The 25,813-nt window shown below is 40.4% G+C and overlaps 1 pseudogene; it reads right to left on the reverse strand.

Moving 5' to 3' along the window:
• Positions 1–292: 292 nt before the first annotated feature.
• Positions 293–24,405, reverse strand: LOC117077764 (annotated as a pseudogene).
• Positions 24,406–25,813: the final 1,408 nt, after the last annotated feature.

Consider the following 25,813-nt stretch of genomic DNA (forward strand, 5'->3'; position numbering starts at 1 on the left):
TCGCTTCCCCAAGTCCCCAGAATGAATAGTAGTTATAATAGCAAAAGAAACCATTTTTTTTTCTTTTTGATTCCCTTAGGGCCAACTATGAAAGAGGTCAACAATATATTAACAGCAGCAATAGACAAAGAAGAGCAAAATAGTGGATGAAAGAGTCTTGCTGGACATTTGTTCGACTTTTTCTGTATTAACAGAAAACTGCAACTGGCTTATTTGGATATTTCAGGCATATGTGTCTTATTTCGTTAGATCCTCACAGATTTAGAATTCAGTCTATCTTAGGTCTCTATCACTATGTAAGAAAGCTTTCTTTATCTAGCTTTGTAGGAGCCAAAACAGATTCCATGTCATTAAGGATGTCAGAACACAAAGCTTCCTGCAGACTTGGCATCAACTCCTCTCCTATGTTCATTCCATCTCCTTCCAGTGTTCCAAGGTCCTCATTTGTACCACTAATGACTTCGAGGTAGTTTGGGAAATGGTTCTGTTGTGAGGGCAGAGTTCTCTGTTTGATAGTATCACCTGTATCCATCTCATCAATGCTGTTCAGGAAGTGATTGGGGGTGTCAGGGACACTGTAGCTGCTCATGCTTAGTCCACTGTCTGTACTCTCATTTTGACAGTGATAGGTGCCACTGTTAAGAAAGGCATCTGAGCTATTGATCATCATTGTTCTCAATTCCTGAGACATCTCAGGGGAAGTTACTGGATTTTGAGTCTCACCATTCTGCTCCAGTGTTGGTAACTGGCTACAGAACACTAACTCCTGCCAAGGTAGTGCCTGCTGTTTCAGTTGCACTTTCTCTTTCTCCATCTCCAATTGCTGCAGTGGAATCTGTTGCTGCTGGTTGAGGTTGACAATATCCATGACGCCTCCTTATAGGCTGTGGGAAGCCAGGGGTGGTGGCTGTTTCACTGGAGCACTCTGACTGATTCTCTCGTTCATGGCTTTACCAAAACCAGGGTCAAGCCTTCGGTCTAGCCAAGAGGTGGTCTTGTTCTTATAGTTTATGTAATAAATTTCTCCATCCTGAGTCATGGCTTGTTCCCACCCATCAGGAAGAGGATCTCAGGCTGAGTTTATCATATTCTGCTGCGCTGAAGGACTGGTGAGGGCTGTAACATTCATCTGAAAGAACATGGCCTTCCTGGGGTCCTGCCATCTTCTTGTCTGATCAATGTGATTTAAGAAGTATCTCTGACCAGAAGATGTCTTTGCTATCTCCCAGTCCGCTGGCAGAGGTACATCATCAGGTATCTCGAAAGACTTCCAAGATACTGAGCTGTGGGTGTGGCTGCTGGGCCACAGACTACTCTGGTGGGGTTCAGTGTCCATGAACAAACAGCTCCCAACTGCAGAGAAGCTGGAGAGGAATGAGCTCAAACATGCTGTGGAGTCAGGGCTCCTGCAGTGCTTGCATCAATACTGACCCATACACAAATGCCAGAAGCCTTCCTCTTCCTGTCCTGGCCTGGCCCTGGCAGAAGTGAATGTGCAGAGCACTGGCAGGCATGCACATTGAGCCTTGTACAGTTTCTAAAGTCTTTTTTGATATTGATTTCTGGCTTTGTTCCATTTTTGTCTGATAAGACACTTGATGCAATTTTATTATTTTAATTTATTAAAACTTGTTTTATGACCTAACATACGATCTATTATGGAGAATGTTTTATATTCTGAGTGTTTATTCTTCATCTTTTGAATAAAATGTTCTGTAATTATTTGTTAGTTCCATTTGGTCTAAAGTGCACTTTATTTTCAGTGTTTCTTTGTTGATTTTCTCTCTAAATGATCTTCTGTTGCCGAGCATGAGTTGTTGAAGTCTCCAATCTTTATTGTATTAGAGTCTATCTCTTCCTTTAGAGATAATAATATTTGCTTTATATACCTGTGTGCTTTAATGTTGAGTGTATACATATTTACGATTGTTATGTCCTCTTGCTGAACTGATCCGTTTATGATTATGTAAGAGCCTTCTTTGTCTTCTTTTACTGTTTTTGACTTGAAGTCCATTTTATATGATGTAAGTATAGATACTCCTGCTCACTTTTGGTTTCTGTTTGCATGGAATATTGTTTTTCCTCTTTACTTTCAGTCTACATGTGTCTCTACAGGTGAGATGAGTTTCTTATAGGAATCATATAGTTGGGTCATGTTTTTACATCCATGTAGCCAGTCTATATTTTTAAATTGGGAATTTAATGTGTTTACGTTCAAGGTTATTATTGATAGGTGAGGAATTATTTCTGTTCTTTGTTGATTGTTTTATGGGTTTCTTTGTATATCCTTCGATCCTTTCTTCCTTTCTTATTGTTTATTATTGCTGTTTAGTGGTTTCCTGTAGTGCTATTGTTTGACTCCTTTCTTGTTCTCATTTATGTGTCTGCTCTACCAATGAGTTTTATACTTTTCTGTGTTTTCGTGATGGCCTATATCACCTGTTCACTTCCAGATGTAGAAATTCCTTAACCATTTTTTAAATAGGGCCAGTGTAGTGGTAATGAATGCCCTCAGTTTTTGCTTGCCTGGGGAATAATTTATTTTGCTTTTGTGTTTTGAAGGATAGCTTTGCTAGATATAGTCTTCTTGAATGTTAGTTTTTTTTTCAACACTTTGAATATATGGTCCTATTCTCTCTTGACCTGTAAGATTTCTGCAACAAAACCCAATGTCGGTTTGATGGGGATTTCCTTATATGTGACTTGACACTTATTTTGGTGTTTTAGAATTATCAGTGTCTTTGACAGTTTGACTACAGTGTGTCTTGAAGAAATATTTGTGTTGAATGTATTTGAGGGTCTTTGAGCTTCTTGTATCTGGATGTCTATATCTCTTGCAATACTTGGTAAGTGTTCAGGTATTATTTTATTAAATAGGCTTTCTATGCACTTGCCCAACTATTCTCCTTCTGGAACACCCAAATTTGGAATACTTTTTTGCTTTATTGTGTTCCATCTATAAAATAAGCTTTTTTCATTCTTTTTTATTCTTTTATTCTTTTTATTTGTCTGGTTTATTTCAAAAGACCTGTATTCAAGTTCTAAAATTACTGTATTTTGCTTAATCTTGTCTATTGTTGAAGGTCTCCATTGTATTTTTAATTTCATTTATTGATTGTTTTCAGTTCCAGGGTTTCTGTTTGGTTCTTTTTAAATGATATCTATGCCTTCATTGAATTTCTCATTTTAATCATAAATATTTCTTGTTTGCATTATTTATTTGTGTTCTCTTGTATATCACTGAGCTTCATTAATATCATTATTTTTAATTATTCTTCAGCAATTTTGTACACTTCTTTTTTGTTGAAATTCTTTGATGGAGAATTGTTGTGTTTCTTTAGAGGTGTCATTTAAAACAATATTTTAATGTTTCTTGTATCCTTACATTTTTATCTGCATATCTGGTGTAACAGGCATTCCTTCCAATTATATTGATTTCTTTTGTCAGAAAAGGATGTTTTCCTATAGATGTATGTGTTAGTATGTTTCCATCTCTGTCAAAGAATATCTGAGACTGAGTAATATATAAAGAAAAACATGGCTTATTTTGGCTCACAGTTCTGCAGGCTGTATGATATGGTTTGTCTGTGCCTCCACCCAAATCTGATCTTGAATCGTAACTCCCACAATTCCCATGTGTCATGGGAGGAACCTGATGGGAGATGATTGAATTATAGGGATGGGTCTTTCCTGGACTGTTCTTGTGATAGTGAATGAGTCTCACGAGATCTGATGGGTTTATCAGGGTTTTCCACTTTTGCTTCTTCCTCATTTTCCTCTTGCTGCCACCATATAAGAAGTGCCTTTCACCTCCCACCATGATTCTCAGGCCTTCTCAGCTATATAGAACTGTAAGTCCAATTAAATCTTTTTGTTTCCAGTTTCAGGTATGTCTTTATCAGCAGCATGAAAACTAACTAATACTTTATCAGCAGCATGAAAACTAACTAATACTAACACAGCATGAAAACTAACTAGAACAATTTTCAATTTTCACACTGGGCAGTAGTGAACTAATACACTGTACAAGAAACATACAGCTGGCATCTGCTTCTGCGGGGATCTCAGGAAGCTTACAATCATGGTGGAATGTGAAAGAGTGGGCATATCATATAGTGAGAGGGGGAGCAAGAGATAGAGGGGAAAGATTCCACACACTTTTAAACAACAAGATGTTGTATAAACTCAGAGCAAGAACTTACTCATCACCAAGAAGATGATGGATCTGCCCGCATGATTCAAACACCTCCCATCAGGTCTCACCTCCAACAGTGGAGATTACATTTCAACACATTTAGAGGGAACAGATATCCAAAACATATCATTGCACTCCTGGCCCCCTAAATCTCATATTTTTCTCATATTGCAAAATACAATAATCCTTTCTCAATGGTACCTCAATGTCTTAACTTGTTCCAGCATTAATTCAAAAGTCTCAGTTCTCAAGCCCAAAGTTTTGTCTGGAGATGAGTTACTTCCAATGAGCCTGTGAGATAAGAAACACACACACACACACACACACACACACACAAACACAGGTTAGTTACTTCGAAGATACAATGGTGGTACAGGCATTGAGTAAACATTCACATTCCAAAAGGGAGAAATCAGCCAAATGAAAGGGACAATAGGCCTCACATAAGTCTGAAATCCAGCAGGGCAGACATTAAATCTCTTAAAGCTTTAACATAATCCTTGACCCCATATCCCACATCCTGGTGTGAGGGATGGACTTCCAAGGCCTTGGGCAGCCCCACTCATATGGCTTTGCAGAACGTAGTCCATGTGGCTGCTCTCATGGGTTGGCATTAAATGCTTGCAGCTTTTCTAGGCAGAAGGTGCAAGCTGTCCGTCAGGTTAACATTCTGGGATATGGAAGGCAGCAATACCCTTCCCCCAGCTCCATTAGCCAGTATCCCAGTGAGGACCCTGTGTGGGGACTGCAAGCCTATGTTTCCCAATAGCATTGCCCTAGTGGAGTCACTCTGTGGGGGTTCTTCCCCTGTGGTAAGTTTCTGCCTAGGCACCCAGGCTTTCTGATGTATCCTCTGAAATCCAGTCAGAAGCTACCAAGCCCCCCTCACTGTTGCATTCTGTGTGACCATAGACTTAATGTCACAAGGAAGCTGCCAAGATCTACAGCTTGGACCCACTGGAGCAGATGCCCAAGATCTATCTGGAGTCCTTTGAGTTGCAGCTGGAGCTGGAGCAGTTAGGATGTGGGGAACAGCGTCCCAAGGTTGAGCAGGGCAAACTTTACCTCATCCTTCTTCTTTTCAGCTTTCTACACTTGCAACTTCTGCCTGTTATACAGTTCCAAATGTGCTTTCACATCTTCAGGTAGTTTTATAGCAATGCCCCACTCCTCAATATCAATTTTCTATGTTACATTTTTTCTTCTGTTGCTATAAAGGAATATCTAAGACTGTGTGATTTATTAAGAAAAGTAGCTTATTTGGCTCATGGTTCTGCAGGCTGTATAGGAAGTATGGCAATGGCATCTTGCTTCTGGTGATGGCCTCAGGGAACTTACAATCATAGCAGAAGGTGAAGAAGCAGTAGGCATATCACATAGCAAGAGAGGGAGCAAGGGAGAGGGGCAGGTGCCACACACTTTTATACAATCAGAGCCTAAACTCAAAGCAAGAATTCACTCATCACAACTATTCGCAAAACCAATCATGAGGGTTCCACTCCCGTGATCTATTCTTTTTGTTTTGTATTTATTTTATTTGTTTTTTGAGATGGAGTCTCACTCTGTCACCCAGGTGTCACTCAGGCTAGAGTGCAGTGGCATAATCACTGCAACTTCTGCCTCCTGGGTTCAAATGATTCTCCTGCCTCAGCCTCCCAAGTAGCGGGGACTACAGGTGCCTGCCACAACATCTGGCTAAATTTAGTATTTTTTTTTTAGTTTTTATTTTTTTATTATACTTTATGTTCTTGGGTACATGTGCATAACGTGCAGGTTTCTTACATATGTATACATGTGCCATGTTGGTGTGCTGCACCCATTAACTCATTAATTACATTAGGTATATCTCCTAATGCTATCCCTCTTGCTTCCCCCCACCCCACAACAGGCCCCAGTGTGTGATGTTCCCCACCCTGTGTCCAAGTGTTCACATTGTTCAATTCCCAGCTATGAGTGAGAACATGCGGTGTTTCGTTTTCTGCTCTTGCGATAGTTTGCTGAGAATGACGGTTTCCAGCTGGATCCATGTCGCAACAAAGGACATGAACTCATCCTTTTTTTATGGCTGCACAGTATTCCATGGTGTATATGTGCCACATTTTCTTAATCCAGTCTGTCATTGATGGACATTTGAGTTGGTTCCAAGTCTTTGCTATTGTGAATAGTGCCACAATAAACATACATGTGCATGTGTCTTTATAGCAGCATGATTTATAATCTTTTGGGTATATACCCAGTAATGGGATGTGTGGGTCAAATGGTATTTCTAGTTCTACATCCCTGAGGAATCGACACACTGTCTTCCACAATGGTTAAACTAGTTTACAGTCCCACCAACAGTGTTAAAAGTGTTACTATTTCTCCACACCCTCTCCAGCACCTGTTGTTTCCCGACTTTTTAATGATCCCCATTCTCTGGTGTGAGATGGTATCTCATTGTGGTTTTGATTTGCATTTCTCTGACAGCTAGTGATGATGAGCATTTCTTCATGTGTCTGTTGGCTGCATAAATGTCTTCTTTTGAGAAGTGTCTGTTCATATCCATTGCCCACTTTTTGATAGAGTTGTTTGTTTTTTTTTCTTGTAAATTTGTTTGGGTTCTTTGTAGGTTCTGGATATTAGCCCTTTGTCAGATGAGTAGATTGCAAAATTTTTCTCCCATTCTGTATGTTGCCTGTTCACTCTGATGGTAGTTTCTTTTGCTGTGCAGAAGCTCCTTAGTTTAATTAGATCCCATTTGTCAATTTTGGCTTTTGCTGCCGTTGCTTTTGGTGTTTTAGACATGAAGTCCTTGCCCATGCCTATGTCCTAAATGGTATTGCCTGGGTTATCTTCTAGGGATTTTATGGTATTAGGTCTAACATTTAAGTCTCTAATCCATCTTGAATTAATTTTTGTATAAAGTGTAAGGAAAGGATCCAGTTTCAGCTTTCTACTTATGGCTAGCCTATTTTCCCAGCACCATTTACTAAATAGGGAATCCTTTCCCCACGTCTTGTTTTTGTCACGTTTGTCAAAGATCAAATGGTTGTAGATGTATGGTATTTCTGTGGGCTCTGTTCTGTTCCATTGGTCTATATCTCTCTTTTGGTACCAGTACCATACTGTTTTGGTTACTGTAGCCTTGTAGTATAGTTTGAAGTCAGGTAACATGATGCCTCCAGCTTTGTTCTTTTGGCTTAGGATTGTCTTGGCAATGAGGGCTCTTTTATGGTTCCATACGAACTTTAAAGTATTTTTTTCCAATTCTGTGAAGAAACTCCTTGGTAGCTTAATGGAGATGGCATTGAATCTATAAATTACCTTGGGCAGTATGGCCATATTCATGACATTGATTGTTCCTATCCATGAGCATGGGACGTTCTTCCATTTCTTTGTGTCCTCTTTTATTTCATTGAGCAGTGGTTTGTAGTTCTCCTCAAAGAAGTCCTTCACATCCCTTGTAAGTTGGATTCATAGGTATTTTATTCTCTTTGAAGCAATTGTGAATGGGGATTCATTCATGATTCTGCTCTCTGTTTGTCTGTTACTAGTGTATAAGAATGCTTGTGATTTTTGCACATTGATTTTGTATCCTGAGACTTTGCTGAAGTTTCTTTTTTTTTTTTTTTATTATACTTTAAGTTCTAGGGTACATGTGCATAACGTGCAGGTTTGTTACATATGCATACTGATGCCATGTTGGTGTGCTGCACTCATCAATTCGTCAGCACCCATCAATTCATCATTTATACCATGTATAACTCCCCAATGCAATCCCTCCCTCCTCCCCCCTCCCCATGATAGGCCCCAGTGTGTGATGTTCCCCTTCCCGAGTCCAAGTGATCTCATTGTTCAGTTCCCACCTATGAGTGAGAACATGCGGTGTTTGGTTTTCTGTTCTTGTGATAGTTTGCTAAGAATGATGGTTTCCAGCTGCATCCATGTCCCTACAAAGGATGCAAACTCATCCTTTTTGATGGCTGCATAGTATTCCATGGTGTATATGTGCCACATTTTCTTAATCCAGTCTGTCACAGATGGACATTTGGGTTGATTCCAAGTCTTTGCTATTGTGAATAGTGCCGCAATAAACATACGTGTGCATGTGTCTTTGTAGTAGAGTAATTATAATCCTTTGGGTATATACCCAGTAGTGGGATGGCTGGGTCATATGGTACATCTAGTTCTAGATCCTTGAGGAATTGCCATACTGTTTTCCATAATGGTTGAACTAGTTTACAATCCCACCAACAGTGTAAAAGTGTTCCTATTTCTCCACATCCTCTCCAACACCTGTTGTTTCCTGACTTCTTAATGATTGCCATTCTGACTGGTGTGAGATGGTATCTCATTGTGGTTTTGATTTGCATTTCTCTGATGGCGAGTGATGATGAGCATTTTTTCATGTGTCTGTTGGCTGTATGAATGTCTTCTTTTGAGAAATGTCTGTTCATATCCTTTGACCACATTTTGATGGGGTTGTTTGTTTTTTTCTTGTAAATTTGTTTGAGTTCTTTGTAGATTCTGGATATTAGCCCTTTGTCAGATGAGTAGGTTGCAAAAATTTTCTCCCATTCTGTAGGTTGCGTGTTCACTCTGATGGTAGTTTCTTTTTTTTTTTTTTTTTTTTTTTTTTTTTTTTTTTTTTTTTTTTTTTTTTTTTTTTTAGTTTCTTTTGATGTGCAGAAGCTCTTTAGTTTAATTAGACCCCATTTGTCAATTTTGGCTTTTGCTGCCGTTGCTTTTGGTGTTTTAGACATGAAGTCCTTGCCCATGCCTATGTCCTGAATGGTACTACTTAGATTTTCTTCTAGGGTTTTTATGGCATTAAGTCTAACATTTAAGTCTCTAATACATATTGAATTAATTTTCGTATAAGGAGTAAGGAAAGGATCCAGTTTCAGCTTTCTACTTATGGCTAGCCTATTTTCCCAGCACCATTTATTGAATAGGGAATCCATTCCCCATTTCTTGTTTCTCTCAGATTTGTCAAAGATCAGATAGCTGTAGATGTGTGGTATTATTTCTGAGGACTCTGTTCTGTTCCATTGGTCTATATCTCTGTTTTGGTACCAGTACCATGCTGTTTTGGTTACTGTAGCCTTGTAGTATAGTTTGAAGTCAGGTAGCGTGACGCCTCCAGCTTTGCCCTTTTGACTTAGGATTGTCTTGGCAATGCGGGCTCTTTTTTGGTTCCATATGAACTTTAAAGCAGTTTTTTTCCAATTCTGTGAAGAAAGTCATTGGTAGCTTGATGGGGATGTCATTGAATGTATAAATAACCTTGGGCAGTATGGCCATTGCTGAAGTTTCTTATCAGCTTAAGGAGATTTTGGACCAAGACGATGGGGTTTTCTAAATATACAACCATGTCATCTGCAAGCAGGGACAATTTGACTTCCTCTTTTCCTAATTGAATACCCTTTATTTATTTCCTTTACCTGATTGCCCTGTCCAGAACTTCCAACACTGTGTTGAATAGGAGTGGTGAGAGAGGGCATCCCTGTCTTGTGCCAGTTTTCAAAGGGAATGCTTCCAGTTTTTGCCCATTCAGTATGATATTGGCTGTGGGTTTGTCATAAATAGCTCTTATTATTTTGAGATATGTTCCATCAATACTGAATTTATTGCGAGTTTTTAGCATGAAGGGCTGTTGAATTTTGTCAAAGGCCCTTTCTGCATCTGTTGAGATAATCATGTGGTTTTTTTCTTTGGTCCTGTTTATACGCTGGATTACGTTTATTGATTTGCATATGTTGAACCAGCCTTGCATCCCAGGGATGAAGCCCACTTGATCATGGTGGATAAGCTTTTTGATGTGCTGCTGGATTGGGTTTGCCAGTATTTTATTGAGGATATTTCCATCGATGTTCATCAGGGATATTGGTCTAAAATTCTCTTTTTTTGTTGTGTCTCTGCCAGGCTTTGGTATCAGGATGATGTTGGCCTCATAAAATGAGTTAGGGAGGATTCTCTCTTTTTCTATTGATTGGAATAATTTCAGAAGGAATGGTGTCAGCTCCTCCTTGTACCTCTGGTAGAATTCGACTGGGAATCTGTCTGGTCCTGGACTTTTTTTGGTTGGTAGGCTATTAATTTTTGCCTTCATTTCAGAGCCTGCTATTGGTCTATTCAGGGATTCAGCTTCTTCCTAGTTTAGTCTTGGGACAGTGTAAGTGTCCAGGAAATTATCCATTTCTTCTAGATTTTCTAGTTTATTTGCATAGAGGTGTTTATAGTATTCTCTGATGGCAGTTTTTATTTCTGTGGGGTCAGTGGTGATATCCCCTTTTTCATTTTTATTGCATCTATTCGATTCTTCTCTCTTTTCTTCTTTGTTAGTCTTGCCAGGGGTCTATCAATTTTGTTGATCTTTTCAAAAAACCAGCTCCTGGATTCATTGATTTTTTGAAGATTTTTTTGTGTCTCTGTCTCCTTCGGTTCTGCTCTGATCTTGGTTATTTCTTGCCTTCTGCTAGCTTTTGAATGTGTTTGCTCTTGCTTCTCTAGTTCTTTTAATTGTGATGTTAGGGTGTCAATTTTAGATCTTTCCTGCTTTCTCTTGTGGGCATTTATTGCTATAAATTTCCCTCTATACACTGCTTTAAATATGTACCAGAGATTCTGGTATGTTGTATCTTTGTTCTCATTGGTTTCAAAGAACATCTTTATTTCTGCCTTCATTTTGCTATATACCCAGTAGTCATTCAGGAGCAGGTTGTTCAGTTTCCATGTAGTTGAGGGGTTTTGATTGAGTTTCTTAATCCTGAGTTCTAGTTTGATTGCACTGTGGTCTGAGAGACAGTTTTTTATAATTTATTTTTTTTTACATTTGCTGAGGAGTGCTTTACTACCAACTATGTGGTAAATTTTGGAATAAGTGTGATGTGGTGCTGAAAAGAATGTATATTCTATTGATTTCAGGTGGAGAGTTCAGTAGATGTCTATTAAGTCCTCTTGGTGCAGAATTGAGTTCAATTCCTGGATATCCTTGTTAAGTTTCTGTCTCATTGATCTGTCTAATAGTTGACAGTGGGGTGTTGAAGTCTCCCATTATTATTGTGTGGGAATCTAAATCTCTTTGTAAGTCTCTAAGGACTTGCTTTATGAATCTGGGTGCTCCTCTATTGGGTGCATATATATTTAGGATAGTTAGCTCTTCTTGTTGAATTGATCTCTTTACCATTATGTAATGGCCTTCTTTGTCTCTTTTGATCTTTGATGGTTTAAAGTCTGTTTTATCAGAGACTAGGATTGCAACCCCTGTTTTTTTTTTTTTTTGTTCTCCATTTGCTTGGGAGATCTTCCTCCATCCCTTTATTTTGAGCCTATGTGTATCTGTGGATGTGAGATGGGTCTCCTGAATACAGCAGACTGATGGGTCTTGACTCTTTATCCAATTTCCCAGTCTGTGTCTTTTAATTGGAGAATTTAGCCCATTTACATTTATGGTTTATATTGTTATGTGTGAACTTGATCCTGTCTTTATGATATTAGCTGGTTATTTTGCTCATTAGTTGATGCAGTTTCTTCCTAGCATCAAAGGTCTTTACATTTTGGCATGTTTTTGCAGTGGCTAGTACTGGTTGTTACTTTCCATGTTTAGTGCTTCCTTCAGGAGCTCTTGCAGGGCAGGCCTGTTGGTGACAAAATCTCTATGCATTTGCTCGTGTGTGAAGGATTTTATTTCTCCTTCACTTATGAAACTTAGTTTGGCTGGATAAGAAATTCTGGGTTGAAAATTCTTTTCTTTAAGAATGTTGGATATTGGCCCCCACTCTCTTCTGGCTTGGAGAGTTTCTGCAGAGAGATCCGTTGTTAGTCTGATGGGCTTCCCTTTGTGGGTAATCCAACCTTTCTCTCTGGCTGCCCTTAACATTTTGTTCTTCATTTCAACTTTGGTGAATCTGACAATTATATGTCTTGGAGTTGCTCTTCTCGAGGTGTATCTTTGTGGCGTTCTCTGTATTTCCTGAATTTGAATGTTGGCCTGTCTTGCTAGGTTGGGGAAGTTCTCCTGGATAATATCCTGCAGAGTGTTTGCCAACTTGGTTCGATTCTCCCCATCACTTTCAGGTACATCAATCACACGTAGATTTGTTCTTTTCACATAGTCCCATATTTCTTGGAGGCTTTGTTCATTTCTTTTTACTTTTTTTTCTCTACACTTCTCTTCTTGCTCCATTTCATTCATTTGATCTTTAATCACTGATACCCTTTCTTCCATTTGATTGAGTCAGTTACTGAAGTTTGTGCATTGTTCATGCAGTTTTCATGTCATGGTTTTCATCTCTATCGGGTTGTTTAAGGACTTCTCTACATTGATTATTCTAGTTAGCCATTCTGCTAATCTTTTTTCAAGGTTTTTAGTTTTTTGCACTGGGTTCGTACTTCCTCCTTTAGCTCGGAGAAGTTTTATCATCTGAAGCCTTCTTCTCTCAGCTTGTCAAAGTCATTCTCCGTCCAGCTTTGTTCCATTGCTGGCAAGGAGCTGCGTTCCTTTGGAAGGGGAGATGCACTCCGATTTTTAGAATTTTCAGCTTTTCTGCTCTGTTTTTTCCCCATCTTTGTGGTTTTATCTGCCTTTGGCATTCGATGATGTTGACATACAGATGGGGTTTTGGTGTGGATGTCCTCTGTGTTTGTTAGTTTTCCTTCTAACAGTCAGGACCCTCAGCTGCAGGTCTGTTGGAGTTTGCTGGAGGTCCACTCCAGACCCTGTTTGCCTGGGTATCAGCAGCAGAGGCTTTAGAAGAGTGAATATTGCTGAACAGCAAATGTTGCTGCCTGATCATTCCTCTGGAAGCTTCGTCTCAGAGGTGTACTGGCTGTATGAGGTGTGAGGTGTCAGTCTGCCCCTAGTGGGAGATGTCTCCCAGTTAGGCTACTCGGGGGTCAGGGACCCACTTGAGCAGGCAGTCTGTCCATTCTCAGATCTCAAACTCCATGCTGAGAGAACCACTACTCTCTTCAAAGCTGTCAGACAGGGACATTTACATCTGCAGAGAGTTCTGCTGCCTTTTGTTTGGCTATGCCCTGTCCCCAGAGGTGGAGTCTACAGAGGCAGGCAGGCCTCCTTGGGCTGTGGTGGGCTCCACCCAGTTCGAGCTTCCTGGCCTCTTTGTTTACCTACTTAAGCCTCATCAATGGCAGGCGCCCCTCCCCCAGCATTGCTGCCTCCTTGCAGTTAGATCTCAGACTGCTGTGCTAGCAATGAAGGAGGCTCCGTGGGCATGGGACCCTCTGAGTCAGGTGTGGGATATAATCTCCTGGTGTGCCATTTCCTAAGATCCTTGGTAAAGTGGAGTATTAGGGTGGGAGTGACCCAGTTTTCCAGGTGTTGTGTGTCACAGTTTCCCTTGGCTAGGAACGGGAATTCCCTTCCCCATTGCATTTCCTGGGTGAAGCAATGCCTTGCCCTGCTTCAGCTGTCACTCTTTGGGCTGCACCCACTGCCCTGTACCCACTGTCCGACATGCCCCAGTGAGATGAACCCAGTACCTCAGTTGGAAATGCAGAAATCACTCGTCTTCTGTGTCACTCATGCTGGCAGCTGGAGGCTGGAGCTGTTCCTATTCGACCATGTTGGTGCCACGCTCCCATTATTTTTTGTATTTTTAGTAGAGACGGTGTTCACCATGTTGGCCAGGCTGGTCTCAAACTCCTCACCTCAAGTGATCTGCCCACCTCAGCCTCCCAAAGTGTTAGGATTACAGGTGTGAGCCACTGCATCTGGTTGACCTGCATGATCTAAGCACTACCCACCATACTTCATCTCCAACACTGAGGATTACATTAGAACATGAAATTTGGAGGGGACAATTATACAAACCATATCAATGTATCTATAGTGTTGGTTGGGTAAGGCACTTAGGCTTTGATTCTGGATGAACACAGTGGTAGAGTCTTCATATAATTTCTTTGGCTATAATCAGTGTCAGTGTTGTCTGTGAGTTCCTCAGAGTACCACAGGCTTCAGGCTGTGGCTGTTGGTGGAGTATGTAGTGAGGCTTGGTTTGGGATGGGGTTGCCAGGTGGTGGACCTACTCTCAGGCTCCGCTGGTTGAGGTGATGGGCCAGGTGTGATAGTCCTTGGACTCCTCTGTGGTATATGTGGGCACCGGTGGTAGAAGGTGTTTGTAAGCCAGTCACTGTGCCTTCATGTGTTTTGCCTGGGTGCCAACAATGGAAGCAGTTGACCTAGTAAGCAGATGTGTCCTTGGTCCTCTAGGTTTCCTGCATGGCATCAGTGATGGCAGTAGCAACTGTGGGCCTACCCTCAGACCCCCAGGCAGCATGAATAGGCACCAGAATTGGCAGTACTGAAATTGGGGTGGAGCGGTCCTCAGGCCTCTAGGTGGCACATGAACCTGGGTGCTGGTGGTGGCAGGCTGGGCACATCCATCCTTAGAATAATGAAAGGTGTATGTAAATACTGGGATTGTTAGTGGGGCAGGTCCATCCCTAGACCCCTATATGATATGTGCAGGTGCCAATAGAGTAGCTGGGCCTGTCTTCAGCCCCTTAAAGGCATGCATAGATGCAGAGTTTGGTGTGTGGAGTGAGTCGTTCCCCAGGTTCCTGGACAGTGTCTTTGAGCACCAGCAGCACTGGCAGTGAGTAGAGTGGGTATGGTCAATAGAAGGCACTCTGGGTTGATCCACTGGCCACCAGATGATGCATATGAGTGCTGGTGGCAACAGCAGGTGCAGGTCTGTAGTCAGGCTCCTCAATGGTGTGCCTAATTGCTAGGTGTTGCAGATGGGGCGTATCAATCCCTAGGCCTCTGCATGGCATTCACCACCCATTTTTCAGGCTTTAGGACACTGTGTGGGCTAGAGTGTTGGGAGCCCTTCTGCACCGCTGGGCCCAGTTGGTGTCACAATACTGCAGCCCTCTCTGTGAGCATGCAGAGATGTCAGAGGGTTTCCATGGATGCATAGGTGGCTGTTGGGCTTCAGGACAGAATGCAGTCTGGTTGGAAGTGGGCTTTTAAAATGATGACATGATGCAGCTGTTTGGGTTTCAGGGATTGTTTAGGACCCAGTGCAAAGTCCCTCTCTGGAAAATGGCATTGCATGGACTCCAGGAATCACCCGATCCTTATATCAGTGCCTGTGAGGGCCAGTGGGCTCTTCTTGGCTAGCATTGCAGTAGTCCATGGTGGGAATGTGGGCTGCTGGGCAGCTCTCTTTTATCTTTCCTTGCACTGGGAAGTTCTTCCTGGCTTTGAGGTAATCCTGGTCAGGCCAGTTGCTTCACTTTCTTCTCCTTCTGTACTTCACAGGTTCCCTGTCAGTTCCCTACTACATTTGAATGTATACTCTGGGATGCTGCATTCCATATGTGATTTTTAACTCACTACTTTGTTCCTTTTTTGTGGAGGAGGCGAGTGATGGGTGCCTCTAGTCAGCCATAGTACCAATTCGGGTCTTATCATGGTTTGAATTTGTATTTCCCTGAAAAATAGTAATGTTGAGATTGTAAAAACAAACCTGTTGACCATTTATGGTTTTTTTAATAGTTGGAGTATCACTCTGTCCCCCAGGCTGGAGTGCAATGGTGTGATCTCAGGTAGCAACCTCTGCCTCCCAGGTTCAAGCAATTCTCCTGCCTCAGCCTCCCTAGTAGTTGGGACTACAGGCATGCACCAAAACACCCGGCTAATTCTTGTATTTGTAGTAGAGACAGGGTTTCACCATATTGGCCAGGCTGGTCTTGAACTCCTGACCTCGTGACCTGCCCACCTCGGCCTCCCAAAGTGTTGGGATTATAGGCCTAAGCTACCGCGCCTGGCCTATCATTTTTTATCTATTCATATTTTCTATTTCTTCATGATTTAATACTGGTAGGTTATATGTTTCTAAGAATATATTCATTTTTGCTGGTTACCCAATTTGCTAGTGCATGATTGTTCATAGTAGTATCACAAGAATCTTTGTATTTCTGTTCACACTTGTAATATCTCTGTTACTTATGATTTTATTTATTTGTGTGCTCTCTTTTTCAATGGTTTCAGTCAAAGTTTTGTTGATTTTTTTTATCTTTTCAAAAAGCAAACTCATGGTTTTGCTGATCTGATTGTGTATGATTTTTCTAGTCTGTAACTATATGTGTTTTGCTTTTTGTTATTTTATTTCTTCTACTAAATTACTTTAATTTGGCCTTTTCCCCAAGTTATTTGAGATGTTGTTTATGTGATATTATTTTTTCTTAATGTGGCTCCCCATAAGTTATGGAATGTTTTGATTTCCATTTTGTTATCTACTGTAACCACATTTTTTTTTTTTGAGATGGAGTCTCACTGTATCGCCCAGGCTTGAGTGCAGTAGTGTGATCATGGCTCACTGCAAGCTCCACCTCCCAGGTTCATGTCATTCTCCAGCCTCAGCCCCCCGAGTAACTGGGACTACAGGTGCCTGCCACCACACCCAGCTACTTTTTTGTATTTTTGGTAGAGATGGGGTTTCACCATGTTAGCCAGGATGGTCTCGGTCTCCTGACCTCGTGATCCACCCACCTTGGCCTCCCAAAGTGTTGGGATTACAGGTGTGAGCCACCGCATCTGGCCTCCTGTGACCACTTTTGAATGTGTATTCTGCTGCCATTGGGTGGAATGTTCTGATATATTGATAAATCTGTTACACTCACTTGGTTTAGTGTTCAAGTCCAACATTTTCTTATGATTTTCTATTTGAATGATGTATTAAATTATGTTTTTTGAAAATTTATTTAGCCATTGTATGTCCTTTGATTAGAGCACTTAATCCATTTACATTCAACTTAATTATTCATATGTAAAAAGTATCCTGTTCCATTTTGTTGTTTTCTGGTTTTGCTAATCTTTCGTTCTTTTTTTCTCTGTTGCTGTCTTCCTTTGTGATTAGGTGATTTTCTGTAGTCTTATGCTTTATTACTTTTTATCTTTTGTATATGTACTACAGGTTTTTGCTTTGTGAGTATCATAAGGTTTATATAAAACAACTTACAACAGTCTATTTTAAGCTGATAACAAAATAAATTTGATCACATAAAAAATTCAACACCTTTACTTCACATTTAAAAATTTAACACTTTTGATGTCTGTGTGTGTGTGTATATATATATATATATATATACATATATATATATATCATTTTAGATCATCTATCCATTAACAGTTTATCCATAATTGAAGCTATTATTTTTAATAGTTTAATTTTTAACTTTTGTACTATACAAAGAAGCAATTTCCCCACCACCATTATTACAGTATTAGAGTATTCTAAATATGACTTTGTAATTTTATCAATGAGCTTTATATTTCATATATTTTTGTTTTACTAATTAGCATCCTTTTCTTCAACTTGATAAACTCTCTTTAGCATTCATTTTAACACAGGTCTGGTGGTTAAAAAAAAAAACAAAACAACTCCCTCAGCTTTTGTTTGTATGGGGAAGTTTTTTTTTTTTTTTTTCTTTATTTCTGGATGACCCCGCCAGGTACAGTATTTTGGGTTGGCAGTGTATTCTTTCCACACTTTGAGTATGCGATCCTACTCTATCCTGGACTGTAAGGTTACTACTGAGAATTTATTGTTAACCTTACTGGAACTGTTTTAAGTGATTTGCTTTTTTCCCTTTTGTTGCTTTCAGGATTTTTCTTTGTCTTTGACTTTTGAGTTTAATTATGTCTTGGTGTAATCTTCTTTTGATTAAATGTGACTGGAGAGCTTGGGTCTTCCTGTACCTAGACATTCAGATCTTCCCTCAGATTTGGAAAGTTTTCTGGTTTTTTTAAAAATAAGCTTTTTAATCCCTTGTCTCATTTCTCTTGCTCTTTTTTTTTAATAACACATGCTTTACTCTTTTGATGTTGTCACATAAATCCCATTTGTATTTTTTTCATTTAAAAAAATTCTTTCTTCTCTTTTTCCCTTTGGTTGTATATATTCCAATAACCTGTCTTCAAGTTTGCTGATTCTTTCTTCTATTTGATCAGTTCTGCTGCTGATGCTACTTTATTTGCATTTCATTCATTGTATTTTTCAACTCAAGAATTTTTGACTTTTAAAAATAATTTTAATGTCTCTCTTAAATTTTTTATTTTCATTGTTTACTTCTTTTCTGACTTCATTGAATTATTTTTTCTGTATATTGTTGACATTCGCAGAGTTTCTCAAAAGAATTATTTTGGATTATTTGTCAGGCAGTTCACATATCTCCCCATTCTGGGGACTTTTCTACTGGAAAATTTTTGTATTCTTTTGGTGGTGTTACATCTCAGTTTTAAATGTTTCTTGTTGCCATATATTAATATCCACACATTTGAATAAGTGGGTAATTATTTCAGTCTTTGCAGACTGACTTTTTCTGAGAAAACTTTTACCAGTCAGCCTACCTGGTGATTATGAGACTACCATCCAGTGTGGACTTGATGCTAAAATCCTTGGGTAACCTGGTCTGGGTCAGCAGGTGAGAGGCCCTGGCATCTGAGCCCATGGGGTTTGGCCTGGGAGTTATGGAACTTGGATCTACCAGGAGAAACCAGCTAATTCGGTCAGCAGTAGTGGACCTAGACCTTGTATCCAGGAGGGTGGGCCTGGGACCTTTGTCCTATATCCACAGGGGCCAGTTCAAAGCTTAGGTCCACAGGGGCTTACCTGGCATAAGGGTGGGCCTTGAGCCTGCGTTTGCAGAGGCCAGCCGGGAACTAAGCTGGGGCTGGGCCTGGCCCTTGGGTCCACTGGAAAATGTCTGGAGCCTCACTCCATAGGGGCAGTCCTGGGACATGGGTCCACGTGTTGACCTGAAGTACTTGTCTGCAGGAATGGTCCTGAGCCTTGATTCACGGAGGCCAGTCTGGCACTGGGATGCACTGGGTTAGGCCTGGACTCTTGAGTCTAATGCAGCTGACTTGAATGCTTGGGCCACTAGAACCTGGGGCCACAGGGCCTAGCCTAGAGCCAGCCTGGTGCAGGTGTAAGCATAAAGTCTAGGTCTGTGGCAGAAGGTGTGGATCCTGGCATTATGCATGCTGGCCTAAAGCCTTGAGCCACAGGATCTGGTCTGGAGCCTGAGGCTGTGGGACTGACCTGGAGCCTGAATATTCTGAGGCCAGCTCGAAAGCTAGCTCTGTGGGTATTGGCCCACAGGCTAGGTCTGCAAGAGTTGGACTTGGATCACAAGGACTCACATGGGACCTGAGTTCATAGGGGCAGACATGAAGCTTAGGTATCTGGGGCCTGGCCCAGCACTGGGATTGTCTCTGATAGGCCTGGACTCTGGATCTTCTGGAGCAGGATTGGACCCTGGATTTGCTAGAGCAGGGGACTACAGGGCCAGCATGGAGAGTGCAGAGGCAAGGACCAGCCTAGCACTAAGCAAGCCTAGAATCTGTGTCCCTAAGTACCAGTGGGGTACTTGAGGCCAGGGGTGCTGACTTGGCAGCGGGCCTGAAGCCTGGGAACGTATTGGCCAACTCAACTCTGGGTTGGTCTGAAACCTGGAGCTGACTTGTAGCTGGGCATGCAGAGGCTGACCTGGTACTGAGCAATCTTGGAGTTTGTATACACAGGGGCCAACATGGAGGCTGGCTTGCAGGTACCAGCATGATGACTAGGATTGGAGGTTTGTCTGTTCCTGGGGCTGGCCTGGAGCCTGAGTCTGTGGGGAATGGCCTGGCACTGCAGTGTATCTGAAGCCCAGGACCACTGGGGTCAGTCCTGGAGCATGGGGCCACTGTAGTTAACCTGGTGGTAGGGTGATCCAGAGTCCAAGTCTGTTTTGGCATGCCTGGAGCCTAAGATTGTGGAATTTGGCCTAGTGTTGGGGTGGGCTTAGAAGCTTAGTCTGTGGGTACTGCCCTGGGGTCTGGTTTGTGGGGGCATGCCCAGTGCTGGGTTTTACTTGTGTCAGCCCACTGTTGGGGTCCAAGGCAGAGTCCTGTGATCACTTCCCCCTTCCCCCCAAGCAGAGGGTATCTCTCCGCACACTGTGATGCCTGGGTATGAAAGAAGAGTGATGTGGGCATTATAAAACTGTCCTCCCTACGTTCCTTAATGCATCTTTTTAAATTTTGTGCTACATCCAGGTTTTGTAATAGTTTACCAGGTTTCCTTAGCTTTTGTGAAGGTATTTTCATGTATGGAGTGTTGTTCAAATTGATGTTTCCGTAGGGGAACAAACACTGAAAAGTCCTATTCCACCATCTTACTGATGTCCCCATAATTTTCAAAAGGTAATGAGAATCAAAAATGGTTCAGATATCTGCAACAAATGAAATTGGTATAAAAATGTGTGCAATGCACACTGTTGAGGAAGTACTATTGCTACAACTGTGGCTTGTTTATATTCACAGTAGAAAGAAATGCTAAATTTCAGTTAGAGGTTAATGAAAATAGCAACATAACTTCTTTCCTCCTCCCAGTTCACAAATCTCCCTGAATTCTGTTTACTGGTCTCTCAGGATTCCATAGACCCAGAGTAAAAGAACCATGGTATATGAATGAAGCAAGCAGAATCACGCATGCCTGTTTTCCCGGAAGAAGGCAGCCCTACTTAGCTCTACCAATTTGTTGCCCAGAAGGAATGCCAGCTCACTGGTGTCAGATTTTCTCTTTCCAGAGAAATGGGAAATCTCTATTTTAACATGCTGGTAAATAAATTCAAAAACAGAAAAAAAAAAGAAAAAAACACTTTGTAGGTCATATGCAACATCTCTGTGGGCTGTATATGGACAAGGAACTAACAATTGTACCTCCTCTTAGTATTATTATCTTAGGCTTTCTAAACTCCTTTGAATTTCCCCTCCTCCTACTTGGCTTTGTAATGCAACTGCTTTTGGGAGGCTAGAGATTCATAACTAATAAGGAGTTAAATAGGCTACGTACAACTAGATCAAGGATTATCTTGTACTATAACAGAAAGATAACTATAAATCATTAATCTTTAAAGAGTAAAGCAGGGCAGAAAAAATCTTTTCATCAATATCAACCATAAAATATCAAAGAGCCTAAAGTAACTTCAATCTAATAAGCATATGTGATAACCTATTCTGTGCTAGATAATATGTGGTAAAAGAAATTACAGGTACTATACTGTTTAAAAAAATATTTTTGCCACTGATGAATGCAAACCTGAATCATAGTTTAGTTTTGCCTGTTTTCATCACATTGAGCTTTGAAGTTCCCTTGTGTTGTTTCAAGTTTAGAGGTAACAATGTTAAGAGAAACAATATTTCTATGAATGTTCTTTCAAATGTCTGAGGGTATACATGTGCAAGAATTTCTCTAAGGAAAATATCTAGGGGTGAAATTGCTGAGACAAAGGCATTTGCTTTTTTTGTTGTTGTTAGCTAGATTATGCAAAATGTTTCTCAATGCAGTTACATGAACTTGCATTTCCACCAGCAGTGTATGAGGATTTTAATCTCTCTACATCTGTGCAAATATAAGGTACAGTCTTTTCTTAATTTTTACAATTTAATGGTGTATAAGTGTATTTTATGGGGTCTTTGGCATTTTCTTGTGGACTAATGAGATAATTTTTTCATATATTTATTGACCTTTTGGATTTTTCTACTGAATTGTTTGTTGAAGTCTATAGGAGATGCTATAATGTGCTTCCCAGATACTCCTCTCGAGGACAGAAGCACTCATTGTCAAGCTACTGAGAGTGTTGGCAACAGATAGATCTCAGCTGAATTTCTCCCCAAGATAGGGCTTACCAAAGTGTACATACCTTTCTCAGGGTCAGCCTGCATCCACTGGCTGTTTGATGTGAGTATATAAAGGCCCTGACCTCCATCCCAATTCAGGACGGCTTTGAAGGGCCATTCTAGCTCCAGAACCCCCATAGGATTGTCTGAGGTCTTTGCTGTGACTGCATTGCAGTTCTTCCTTTCCTTGTGTCCTGTGCTGCTTCTTCCACTTCCCCATAAGTTCCGATCCTGAGATCATGTCCCAATGCATTTTTTATGTTATTTCTAAAATCACTACATTTCTGGCCGGGCGCAGTGACTCATACCTGTAATCCCAGCACTTTGGGAGGCCGAGGCAGGCAGATTGCTTGAGGTCAGGAGGTCAAGATCAGTCCGGCCAACATGGTAAAACCCCGTCTCTACTAATAATACAAAAGTTAGCCAAGTGTGGTGGCTTGCATCTGTAATTTCAGTTACACAGGAGGCTGAGGCAGGAGAATTGCCCAAACCCGGGAGGCGGAGACTGCAGTGAGCTTTGATTGTGCCACTGTACTCTAGCCTGCACGAGAGTGAGACTTTGTCTCAGCCAAAAAAAAAAAAAAAAGTGTTAAATCACTACATTTCTGTCTTTCAAATTTAGATCTTAATTCATCCTGTAATTAATTTTTGTATGTGATATGATAGAGGTCTTGTATCATTTTTTTCCTACATGGATGACCAGTTGTCCCAGCATTATTCATTGAAGTACCCACCCCTTCCCAAATAATATGCGATACCATTTCTATTACGTTAAGTAACACAAGTGTCAATTTTGGGGCCTCCATTTTTGTTCTAATACTACACACACAGTTACTTATAATAGCTTTATAATTAGGCTTGATACCTAGTGGAGAAAATCTCATGAGTATCAGTTTTTCTCCTTTAAACCATTAATTGAGTGGGTTGTATTTTTGTAATGTTAAGTCAACTTTGCATTCACAGAATGAACTCACCTTGATCATAATGTATTATCCTTTACATATATTGCTATACATTTCTGAATTCAGTTTGATAACATTTAGACCACGAATAAGATTGGCCTGTATTTTTTTTTTTTATGAATTGTCCTTGCAAGGTTTGAGGATCAAAGTTTCATTGGTCTCATAAAATTAATGTGAGTAGGTAACAAACCTGCATGTTGTGCACATGTACCCTAGAATTTAACGAATAAAAAAGAAAAAAAAAAAGGAGGTGGGGGCAACAGTGGCTCACTCCTGTAATCCCAGCACTTTGGGAGGCTGAGGCGGGCATATCACCTGAGGTCAGGAGTTCAAGACCAGCCTGACCAACATGGTGAAAACCCATCTCTGCTAAAAATACAAAATTCGCTGGGCATGGTAGTATGCACCTGTAATCCCAGCTACTCAGGAGACTGAGGCAGGAGAATCACTTGAACCCAGGAGGTGGAGTTTGCTGTAAGCCAAAATCGCACCATTGCATTCTGGCCTGGGCAACAAAAGTGAAACTACGTCTCAAAAAAAAAAAAAAGAGGTGGGTTATGTAGAAAAACTGGGATGACAGTATATGACTTGGTGGCAAGAAGCCAGGCAAAGCAGCAAATGAAACTAAAAAGGTCTGATATGTAAAATGCATACTGGGTTGAAGCCTGGTTTTATATCATTCCTCTCCCCTTAGATAGTACCTTGTCCATAGGTCAGTCACAGCACTTCTAAAGGGGACCAATTTATGTGCTGTGTCTCTCTTCTTCTGCTAGGTTGTAAAATTGCTGAGCACAGGAAACATGCATGTCAGTCGTTGGATTCCTGGTCTTTAACAGATATTCCTGCACATGGCTGATAAATGTTGATTAACTGAATTAAGCAGTATAGTCTTGAGATCATTATCTGTGGAATGGTTTTGCAGAAGTTCCACGAGTTAATAAAATGTTGAAAACACCAAAATTTGTCCCTAAAACAAGGATCTTGAGCAGTCCCTAGAATAAAATGTTTGGAATTTATCCACAAGAGTTAATTAAGCTGCATATGATTCTTGTTGTTGGTGTTCTGTTTTGTTTTTTACTAAAGTTGTCCTTTTTATTAAGCGTTTAAGAAACTGTAACACAGCTTCTCCATTGAAGTCATGCATCTGATGTTTAGACTCTGCTGATAACCTCACTGCATTGCCTTTACAATGTGTAGGATAAAAGGATGCACCCCATGGGTGTCTGTGACTGGTTCTGTTAATAATTGTTTTCCTTTTCTCATTATAGTTTGACATTTTAGAAGCCAAATGCTGTTCCACATTCCATTAGCCTCTTGCACTGGATTGGGACTGAGGTTTAGAACAAAGAGAAAGTAAAAATGGAAAAACATGTAAGAGTGAAATGGCACAACTAGGATAATAACTTTAGCTCAATTCACCTGCTGACATCTGGAAATTAAGGAGCAATCACTTACGCAGACAGATCAAAGAAAAGGTGCGAGGAGCCAGGGACAGAGCAGTCTGCCCCAGGTGCTGGTCAGTTCCTTTCTCATGGGTGTTGTCAGTTACCAGAGTATAAGTCAGCCATTGTTGCAAAATGTACAACCACAAAATTTCAGTGTCATACAACACTAAGGTGTTGATTTCATTCACATGTGGCTGATACAGGCTGGGCTTGGCTGGGCAGCTGTAAGCTGCTGATTGGACCTAAGTCTGCCTGAGGCTTCATCCTTCTTTAATTAAACACTTTTCACGAGAAACTTAACTCATGGCAATGTGGAGAAACAAGAGAGGTTGCACAACCAGGCAAGCCCTGACCACATGGCCAAGCCCAAACTCAAGGAGGTAGTGAAGCATATTTTTTCCACAAAAGTGTCAGAGAAGGAAGTAAATATTTTGGAATGACTAATATCCATAGGCAGAGGCCTAGTCTGAAGCATTTCTATAATAATGGAGATAATTGTGCTAAAGAAGTCAAGGGTAGGTGATTCTTGCATTTCACAAGTCCTGGGTATTTTTACTGGGAAATGTTGCTGATAGGGCAATGAATTGATACTATCTTTCTAGGGCATATTTGCAATATATATTAGCAATTTCTTACCTATTGACTTCTAAGAATTTGTCTGAGATGTATAGAAAGATTTTTATATAAAGTCATCCATCTCACTTTTATATTAGTGAAATACTGGGGAAAATTACAAGTGTTTGGTTGAATAAAATATGTGACATCCAGATAATGGAATATTTATGCCACATTTCAGTGATGTTATACCAGAATATTTAATGACATGGAACAGTATTGCCAATATTCTTGCTTAATGGAAAAAAAAGCATGTTACAAAACAGCAGATATTTTGTTTTAAATCATGGATATATGGGTATTCATATTAAGCTTCTGTAGGGATATCAAATAAAATATAATAATAGTTATTTGTAGATGGAGCTAATTTTCATCTGAAATTTATTCTACCTACTATGATCTGAATGTTGGTGTTTCCCCCAAAATTGATTTGTTTGAACTTAATACCCAATGTAATAATAATATTAAAAAGTGGGGTCTTTGGGGATGAGATTTGTGTCCTAATAAATGAATCTGAAGGGAGCTACCTTGCCTTCCCACCACATTAAGTCACAGTAAGAAAGCACCATCTTGGAAGTAGAGAGCAAGATCTCACCAGACATTGAATGGGTTGTTGTCTTGATCTTGGACTTCCCAGCCTCCAGAAGTATGAGCAATAAATTTCTCTTGTTTATAAATTTAAAAATAAAATAAAATAAAATAAAATGAATATGAGACAGTTCCAGAGCTTTCTATACTTTTTGGATATGTTTGTTTAAGACTGGAATTATTTATTCCTTGAATATCTCAGAGGTTTTTTTTTTTTTTTGGGGGGGGCAGAATAATTTAATCTACTAGTTAAACATTTTGGATATTTTATTCTTTCTTGAGTTAATCTTAATGTTACATTTCTCCTGGTGATTTGCTGGTTTCACTA

Source organism: Trachypithecus francoisi, unplaced genomic scaffold, assembly GCF_009764315.1.
Source record: "Trachypithecus francoisi isolate TF-2019V2 unplaced genomic scaffold, Tfra_2.0 Lachesis_group6, whole genome shotgun sequence".
In the NCBI taxonomy this organism is placed as follows: domain Eukaryota; kingdom Metazoa; phylum Chordata; class Mammalia; order Primates; family Cercopithecidae; genus Trachypithecus; species Trachypithecus francoisi.